The sequence below is a fragment of the Ornithorhynchus anatinus genome, chromosome 2 (assembly GCF_004115215.2).
Source record: "Ornithorhynchus anatinus isolate Pmale09 chromosome 2, mOrnAna1.pri.v4, whole genome shotgun sequence".
Classification (NCBI taxonomy): Eukaryota; Metazoa; Chordata; class Mammalia; order Monotremata; family Ornithorhynchidae; genus Ornithorhynchus; species Ornithorhynchus anatinus.
The window spans coordinates 116,382,594-116,391,243 of NC_041729.1; the positions used below are offsets into that span (position 1 = coordinate 116,382,594).

An 8,650-nucleotide genomic window follows, 5' to 3' on the forward strand; every position below is an offset into this window, starting at 1 on the left:
TCCACCATCTGCTCCAGCCACTTGGAAGAGTTAGACAGTTGACATTCCTTTGCTGGAGCACTCTAGGAATGTGCTCTTTTTGACAGTTTTACTGAAGCACAGACACTTCCAGGGAAGCAACGTGACCCAGCACGAGGTGAAATAAGTGCCTTGCAATGATGAAAAAGGTTGGGTGAATGCTGTGAGTGGGTGTGTTCCTATATGTGTGAAACCTTTGCAATTACTTCACAATATGCTACACACCTTTACACTTCATTGCATTCTTTGCCCCGAGGTGCATATGACTGGTAGGGATAAGAGAAAAAGCGATTATCTACAAATCATTATTGCTATAATTAATTCCTCAGTGCAGGTTCTCAGACCTGAAGTCTCAGAACTGAGGTTTGTCCATCACCCTTAATGGGAGACTCTACCATCGTCGTCATTGTCTCATATATGTATGCATGTGTGTGTATATACATATATATGTGTGTAAGCACACAGAGAAGCAGGGTGGCTCAGTGGAAAGAACCTGGGATTAGGAGTCAGAGGTCACGGTCTCTAATCCCCACTCCACCGCTTATCAGCTATGTGACCTTGGGCAAATCACTTCATTTCTCTGTGCCTCAGTTACCTCATCTGTAAAATGGTGATGAAGACAGTGAGCCCCACAAAGGACAACCTGATAACCTTGTATCTACCCCAACGCTTAGAACAATGCTTGGCACATAGTAAACGCTTAACAAATGCCAACGTTATTATTATGTGTTTAATTATATTTGCAGATGATGTGTGTGTGTGTGTTTTTGTGTGTGGATTACTTCTGTGGTCACTTCTACATCTAAAGTGACAATTGCCCATGAAAATGTATTATAAAAGATGTAAAATAACATCAAAGACAAATTGTAAATATTCAAACTAAAATAGGGACACTATTTTAATACTAGGCCATAGTCTTCATTACTTTATTCAGGGAAACAGCCATTACCATAAAGGACAACTGAAAATAACCTGATTAAAACCCATTAAGTACAGTCTAACATAATTTAGACAATGACTGTGTCAAAATCTATTCTTTTTACATGCATATCAAAACGGTTAAGGAGATGATATGAGGTTATAAGGAAAATCTCTTAAAAACATCAGAAACTTCAGCATTGCATTTTAAGGTAGGACTTTTTTGGAATAAATACATTTCACATTCATTTGTTCCATGTTATTCTTCTGACAGAATAGCTCATCATAATTACTAATTTGAAAGATCATAAACACAGAATTATACTATTATATCTGGAGAATACGAGAGACACTGAAATACATGACCAGTTGATTTTAAATTTACTTTTAGAAGACTAGAAAATAGATAAGAATAAGAATATATAGTGCACTTTTTGCTTTTCCAGATTTAGTTTCTGGTTGCTATCATTTTATTTTACCGAAATGTTTTAAGAATCACTCCCAAGAATTAGCACTTCATTTACTTGACCAAGTAGTTCATACATTTTCTGATGAAGCTGTAATTCATGCTCAAGATTACTTCTATCAGGATTCCCTATTCACCCTCCTTTCTGCATTGCCTGTTTACTTGGACCTGTAACTACTAAGCACTTTGATTTTCACCCCACGACCATAAGAATTATGTAGATATTCATTTGTAATTTAACATCTATCTCCCCCTTTAGTCTTTAAGAGCCCTGTGGGTGGAGATTGTTTCCACCAACTAATTACTAAGTGCAGAACACTTAGTACAGTGCTCTGTGACCAGTAAGCCTTCAGTAAATATCATTGTTTGGTTAATCCCTAAACCATACTCAAATCATTTTTCTCTTTCTCGAGCCCTACACCGATCAACAGGGACTTCAATATCCTGATGACCACTTAACTGCTTGCTTCCTCTCACTACTTAACTAAACTGATCTCCCATTCCCCTCCACTTCACACAATCACCATCATAGACATTCACTTGATTTTATTACCTTTAGTCACGGTATGATCTCTAACCCTCTCTTGACCCCACTTCCCCTTTCAGTTATTATCCTATCTTCCTCCTGCCCTTCCTTTCCAAACTCCTAGAATGTGTCGTCTACACTCGCTGCCTTGAATTCCTAAACTCCAACTCTCTCCTGGAACCCCTCCAATCTGGCTTCCTTCCCCTCCACTCCACCAAAACTGCCCTCTCAAAGGTCACCAATGACCTCCTTCTTGCCAAATCCAACGGCTCCTACTCTATCCTAATCCTCCTCGACCTCTGGACTGCCTTCGACACTGTTGACCATTCCCTTCTCCTCCACACTTTATCTAATCTTGGCTTCATGGACTCCATCCTCTACTGATTCTCCTCTTATCTACCTGGCCATTCATTCTCAGTCTCCTTCATGGGATCCTCCTTCCCCTCCCATCCACTAACTGTAGGGATTTCTCAAGGGTCATTTCTTGGCCCTCTTCTATTCTCCATCTATACTCACTCCTTCGGTGAACTCATGAGGTCCCACGGCTTCAACTATCATCTCTACGCAGATGACACCCAAGTCTACATCTCCTCCCCTGTTCTCTCCCCTTCCCTCCAGGCTCACCCTGCCTTCAGAATATCTCCACTTGGATATATGCCCACTAACTAAAATTCAACATGTTCAAGACTGAGCTCCTTATCTCCCTCCCAAACCCTGTTCTCTTCCTGACTTCCCTGTGACTGTGGATGGCACTATCATCCTTCCTGTCTCACAGGCCCACAAGCTTGGTGTCATCCTTGACTCCACTCTCTCATTCACCCGGCTCATCCAATCCATCACCAACACCTGCCAGTCCCATCTTCACAATATCACCAAGATCCGCCCTTTCCTCTTCATCAAAACTGCTACCTTGCTGGTACAATCTCTCATAATATCCCGACTGGATTATTGCATCAGCCTCCTCTCTGATCTCCCATCCTCCTATCTCTCCCCACTCCAGTCTAATCTTCATTCTGCTACCCGGATCATCTTACAGAAACACTATGGGCATGTCACTCCCCTTCTAAAAAACCTAAAACCTCCAGTGGTTGCCTATCAACCTTCGCATGAAACAAAAACTCCTCACTCTTGACTTCAAAGCTCTCCATCACCTTGCCCCCTCCTACTTCACGTCCTTTCTCTCCTTCTACAGCCCTCCCCATTCGCTCCTCCGCCGCTAACCTCCTCATGGTCCTTCATTCGCACCTGCCTTGCCTTTGAACCCTGGCCCATGTCCTACTGCTGACCTGGAATGCCCTCCCTCCTCAATCTGCCAAACTAATTCTCTTCCCCTCTTCAAAGCCCTACTGAGAGCTCACGTCTTCCAGGGGGCCTTTCCAGAATGAGCCCTCTGCTCCTCCTCCTCCCCCCATCTCCCCTTATCCCACCCTCTGCTCTTCCCCCTTCCCCTCCCCATAACACTGTGCATATTTGTATATATTATCTATTACTCTATTTATTTTGTTAATGATGTGTATATATCTATGATTCTATTTATCTTGATGATATTTATGCCAGACTTCTCATTTTGTTTTGTTCTGTTTTATTTTGTTGTCTGTCTCCCCCATTTAGACCATGAGTCCATTGTGGGGCAGGGATTGTCACTATCTGTTGCCGAATTGTACATTCCAAGTGCTTAGTACAGTGCTCTGCACATAGGAAGTGCTCTATAAATATGATTCAATGAAAGAATGTCACCAACTTTGAAATTCCACTTTGACCACAACATCCTCACCTGCCTTATCTCCCACATATCATTTTCCTGCAAATCTGTCCTGTTCTTCCCCAGAGACCTCTGATCTGTAGACCACCTCTTATTAGCCCAAGTCATCTTGACACATTTGGTCTCCATACCTTCACAATATCTCTAAACTATACCCCTTCCATTACAACCAAGCTATTTTGTTTATATAAACACTATAAGCACTAATCCCACCTCATTACCACATGAGCCTTCTTCCCAACCGCTCTGCCTCCAGTCTCTCCTTTCTCCAGTCTATACCTCACTTCTTCCAGAAAATTGTTCTGCACACATCTCCCCACTCTTCAGAAGTCTCCAGTGTTTGTCATCCAACTCCACATCAACCACTAACTTCTTACCATTGGCTTTAAGGCTCTCAATCACCTATTTCACTTAATCAATCATATTTATCAGGCATATTCTGTGTGCAGACCACTTTTCTTAGCCCTTGGGAGAGTCCCATATAACAGAGTTGGTAGACACATTTCCGGCCACAAGTTCCTACTTAACCTTGCTTACTACAACCTAGTATACACACACAACACTTCTAATAATTGAAAATAACTGTGTTATTTGTGAGCTGGGCAGCATGGACTAGTGACAAGAGCACGGGCTTAGGAGTCAGGGGAAATGGGTACTAATCCCAGCTCTGCCACTTGTATGCTGTGAGACCTTGGGGCAAATCACTCAACTTCTTTGTGCCTCAGTTACCTCATCTGTAAAATGGGGATCAAAATTGTGAACCACGTGGGAGAGGTACTGTCTCCAACATAATTATCTTGTATGTACCCCAGCACTTAGAACAGTGCTTGGCACGTAGTAAGTGCTTAACAAAATACATAATAATTATCATTAATAATTAGAACCCAAGTCTCTGATTCCCAGGCCCAGGGCTCTTTCCACTAGGCCATGTTTCTTCAACATTTTAAAGCTCAGCAACCTCAGTACCTTGATTTCATCTCTATCAGTATAAACTCTTTCCTCATGTCCACCTTCTAGCCTGGAACTTTGTCCTCCTTCAGATCTGATAATAATAAAAATAAAAATCATAATAATAGTAACTGTGGCATCAAACCACCACTCTCCACCTTTGAAGCCCTACTAAATTAATATTTTCTTTAAGAGGTCTTCTTTGACTAATTTTCATTTCTCCATACTATTTGCCCTCTCTTCCATGCACCTTTGCATTTAGATCTCGATGCATTAGGCACTTGAAAATTAATCTTACTCCCATGGCTAAACATTTATGTACACATTCTTATATTCTTCCTGTATCTTTAATTTATTTTAACATCTGTCTCTCCCACTAGATTATAAGTTCCTTCAGGGCAGGGATCATGTCGATCAATTATACTATACACTATATCCCAAAGTCTTTAATTCAGCATTTTGAACATAGTAAATGCACAGTAAACACCACTGATTGATTAACTTTTACTGAGCTTACGGAACACATTCATTAGGTCAAGTAGCATGGCCTATTGGATAGAGCACAGGGCTGGGAGTGAGAAGGACCTGGATTCTAACCCCAGCTCCACCACTTGTTTGCTCTGTGACTTTGCTCAAGTCACTTAATTTCTCTGTGCCTCTATTACTTCCCTTCTCAGGATCACATCTGGAGAGTTTCCAGTACTCTACCAGTCCTGGCTATGGGAGGGAAAGTTAAGCAGAGGCATATCCATTCCATTCCTAGCTTGGTCAGAGGCTAGTGAGTGGAAGGCATTCTGCTACAAGTCAAAACTTACTGATGCAGCATGGAAGAGAGTTGATGGCAGAGACTCAACTTTATTGTGTGGAAGAAGGCAATAGTAAACCACTTCTGTATTTGTACCAAGAATACTCTATGATACTTCCAAGAACATTTGCAGGTGGAGGTGGGAGAGATGTGTCCCATTCCATGCCAGCATAAGATACAACCAGCCTCTGTTACTTCAACTGCAAAATGGGGATTAAAATTTTGAGCTTCATGTGGAACAGGAACTGTGTCAAATTTGATTAGTTTGTATCTTTCCCAGTGTTTAGTACAGTGCCTGGAACATAGTTAAAGCTAAACAAATACCATAAAAGAAGACATAACAGTGTGGTCTAAGAAAAGCAATGTAGAGAGTGAGAAAATTACTTTAGTTACTATGCCAAGTTTAAACGGGCTGAAGGAATTGACTAGGGAGTTGAGAAAAATCTGAATGAAGCTCCAATAGAATGATAGAGAATCGTACCACATCACATGCATATAAACATTTCACCTTGGGGCATCATAGCAATTGTTAGTACAATATCAGGCAACACTACTGCCATGTTATTTTAACAATGTTGGTATTTTTAAGCGCTTACTATGTGCAGAGCACTGTTCTAAGCGCTGGGGTAGATACAGGGTCATCAGGTTGTCCCAAGTGAGGCTCACAATCTAAATGCCCATTTTACAGATGAGCTAACTGAGGCACAGAGAAGTTAAGTGACTTGCCCACAGTCACACAGCTGACAAGTGGCAGAGCCAGCAGTGGCATTTCCACTGCCAATGATATGTCACCACAGGAAGTGGGGACTCAACAGGTAGAATGGCAGATATAACCACAAATCCGCTCCTGACTAAGAGAACACATCAGAGGAAATTGCCTGCAGTCATAGCCAGCTACTTATGAGGCACTTGGCTCTGAATTTTTTTAGGGAGCAGTGGGACGGAGCATGGGTCTCAGCACCCTGGTCCCATGTTTTTCTGGAAATCACTGGAAAAATATCATCAGGAGTAGAGGTGAGCCGTACCTAAAATATCCCAATGTTGCCATTTCCTCTTCCACCCACACTCATGCCTTTTCAAATGGTGGTACAGCTACTCTTTCTTGATTGATTAAATAATGATGCATCAGACCAGGAGCAGCAGTGTTAGAAACAGTGGCTGGAGAAGCAACAAGGTATACTTTCTCAAACTGGCCCATTTCCCCACCCAATGATACTGCCCTCCTCTCCCACATAAGATGAAATCCACACTGATAATGTCTGGCTCTTTACAAGTCCATCTCCCACTTCTGTTCTTCCCAATAAGCTCCATTCAACCTTCTAGCATACTCTGCCAATGTATGTAATTCAAGAAAATGGTTTAAGTGAGACATGTGTTTAACTACTTTCTCAGCCTGGGACTATAGAAAATCAACCCACTAGAAAGAATTGTTTGTCTTCTCTATCAAATGGCAGGAAACAGATGTTATGGTAGTTGAGATTTTTTTATTCCATTGGCCAATACAAATTATTACTAATTCTCTATAAAAAGTGCAATGTTAATGGAAACACTATTGTGAAGGAACGATTTAAGCTTATATTTGTGCTTATGATTTCTTTTTGATGATTATTAGCATAAATAAGTTTTAATCACCAGGCCAATCTTAATTATTCAAGGAATTGATGTTTCCTAAGACTTTACCTGGGTCCAAGGTTACTGCTTTGGTTTCTAAGCAGATGACCCAGGATCCCAACACCACTCTTGCTCTCATTACAGAGACTTTTGCTTTCTAACTTGCAATCTCTCTCTCACTGTCCTCCAAACCCCACCACTTTTCTAAATTTGAAATTCCTAATTGGTACTGGGTTCCCCATCTTCCATGGATATCCATGAGTCCCAACTTCCATTTTTCTGTCCTGGGATTCCTCATGTCATGTGAATAATACTTGGGAGCTTACTTCTTGCCACTTCTTATCAGGAGGTTAGAAGGTCACCTCAAAAAACAACACAATCTCAGAGATGAACACCAGAGCCATAGAGATGGGAGATATCTGTTTCCTTAGAGGAAGAAGAAGTAATTAGGGAATGGACAGGGAACACAAATCATATTTTACCAGCTCTGTTATATTGTAGTCTCCCTAGCACTTATATGATGTTCTGCCCACAGTAAGTGTTCAATGAATACCACTGAGTGACTGATACTCCCATGCTCCACAGCTGCAAAGAGGAATGTGTATGCATTTTCCTTTATGAATTGTCTTCAATTTTCAAAATAAAACAAGATGGATTTAGTATAATTCAGAATAAGCAATGTACACATTGTGGCAAGTGCTAGAGGATTTAGCAAATGAACAGTTGCCTTCCAGCTTTCAGATGTTCTCCACTCAAAATAGAAAAGTAGTCGGGATTATTTCTCACCAGAAGACTGATCAGGCTTCTGACCTTGGAAGATCTTCCCATTCCTTTCTGCCATACACAGCAGCTAATATATCCTGTAGAGATGATTAACTAGTTTGTTACCCAAACACAGCTATTAATTAGCTGGTTTGTTACCAGAACATAGCATCAATTAGTTATTAATTAGCATCTGTTTCCTTTGTACAAGAGCCAAACAAATTAAAATCTGTAAGTGGCAAAATAAATAAGTAAATCATGTTTCTTTTAGAATGTCACCTATTATAGAAATTATCATTGTATTATTTGATGGAAACTTTGAAGCAGAAAAGGAACTCTTTTCAGCTTTAAAGAGTAATCAAGGATTTTATTATTTTTGTCCAGATTGATCCTTCTTACAATGGAAATGCTTTAATAAACAAGATGAAGCCATTAACTGAGTTTAAACTACTGCAAATCAGTTGAGAAAGCATAGACTGCTTATTGTGTTGATATTATTTGTTTTGTGAACAATAAACAAGTTACATGATCCTTTATTCATGACATTTAGTGTTCTTTTGAAAATATTATTTAATTTAAATGCCAAATTTCCTTAGCAAGCTTTCTTACTTCATGATAACTTTGCATTACTTTTCCAGCATGTGTAAAGTTTACCTCGCTGAAGCAGTTTTTCTCCCTTTGAAATACCTTAACTGACTTGAATAAAAGTATCGAAAGCACATTTCAAAAGCTATACCTCTCTGTTTGGCATTGGATTCATGATCAATGTTTTAAGATGTTTGTCTAATCACCCAAATACTTAGTACAGTGCTCTGAATACAATAGGTGCTAAAT

At 40.4% G+C, this 8,650-nt stretch overlaps 1 non-coding gene across 1 annotated transcript; it reads left to right on the forward strand.

Annotated features, from left to right (window-relative positions):
* Nucleotides 1–5,305: 5,305 nt before the first annotated feature.
* Nucleotides 5,306–5,443, forward strand: LOC114809503. Its single transcript, XR_003757282.1, has one exon. It is a non-coding gene; the product is annotated as a small nucleolar RNA SNORA7 (small nucleolar RNA).
* The last annotated feature ends 3,207 nt before the right edge of the window (nt 5,444–8,650 follow it).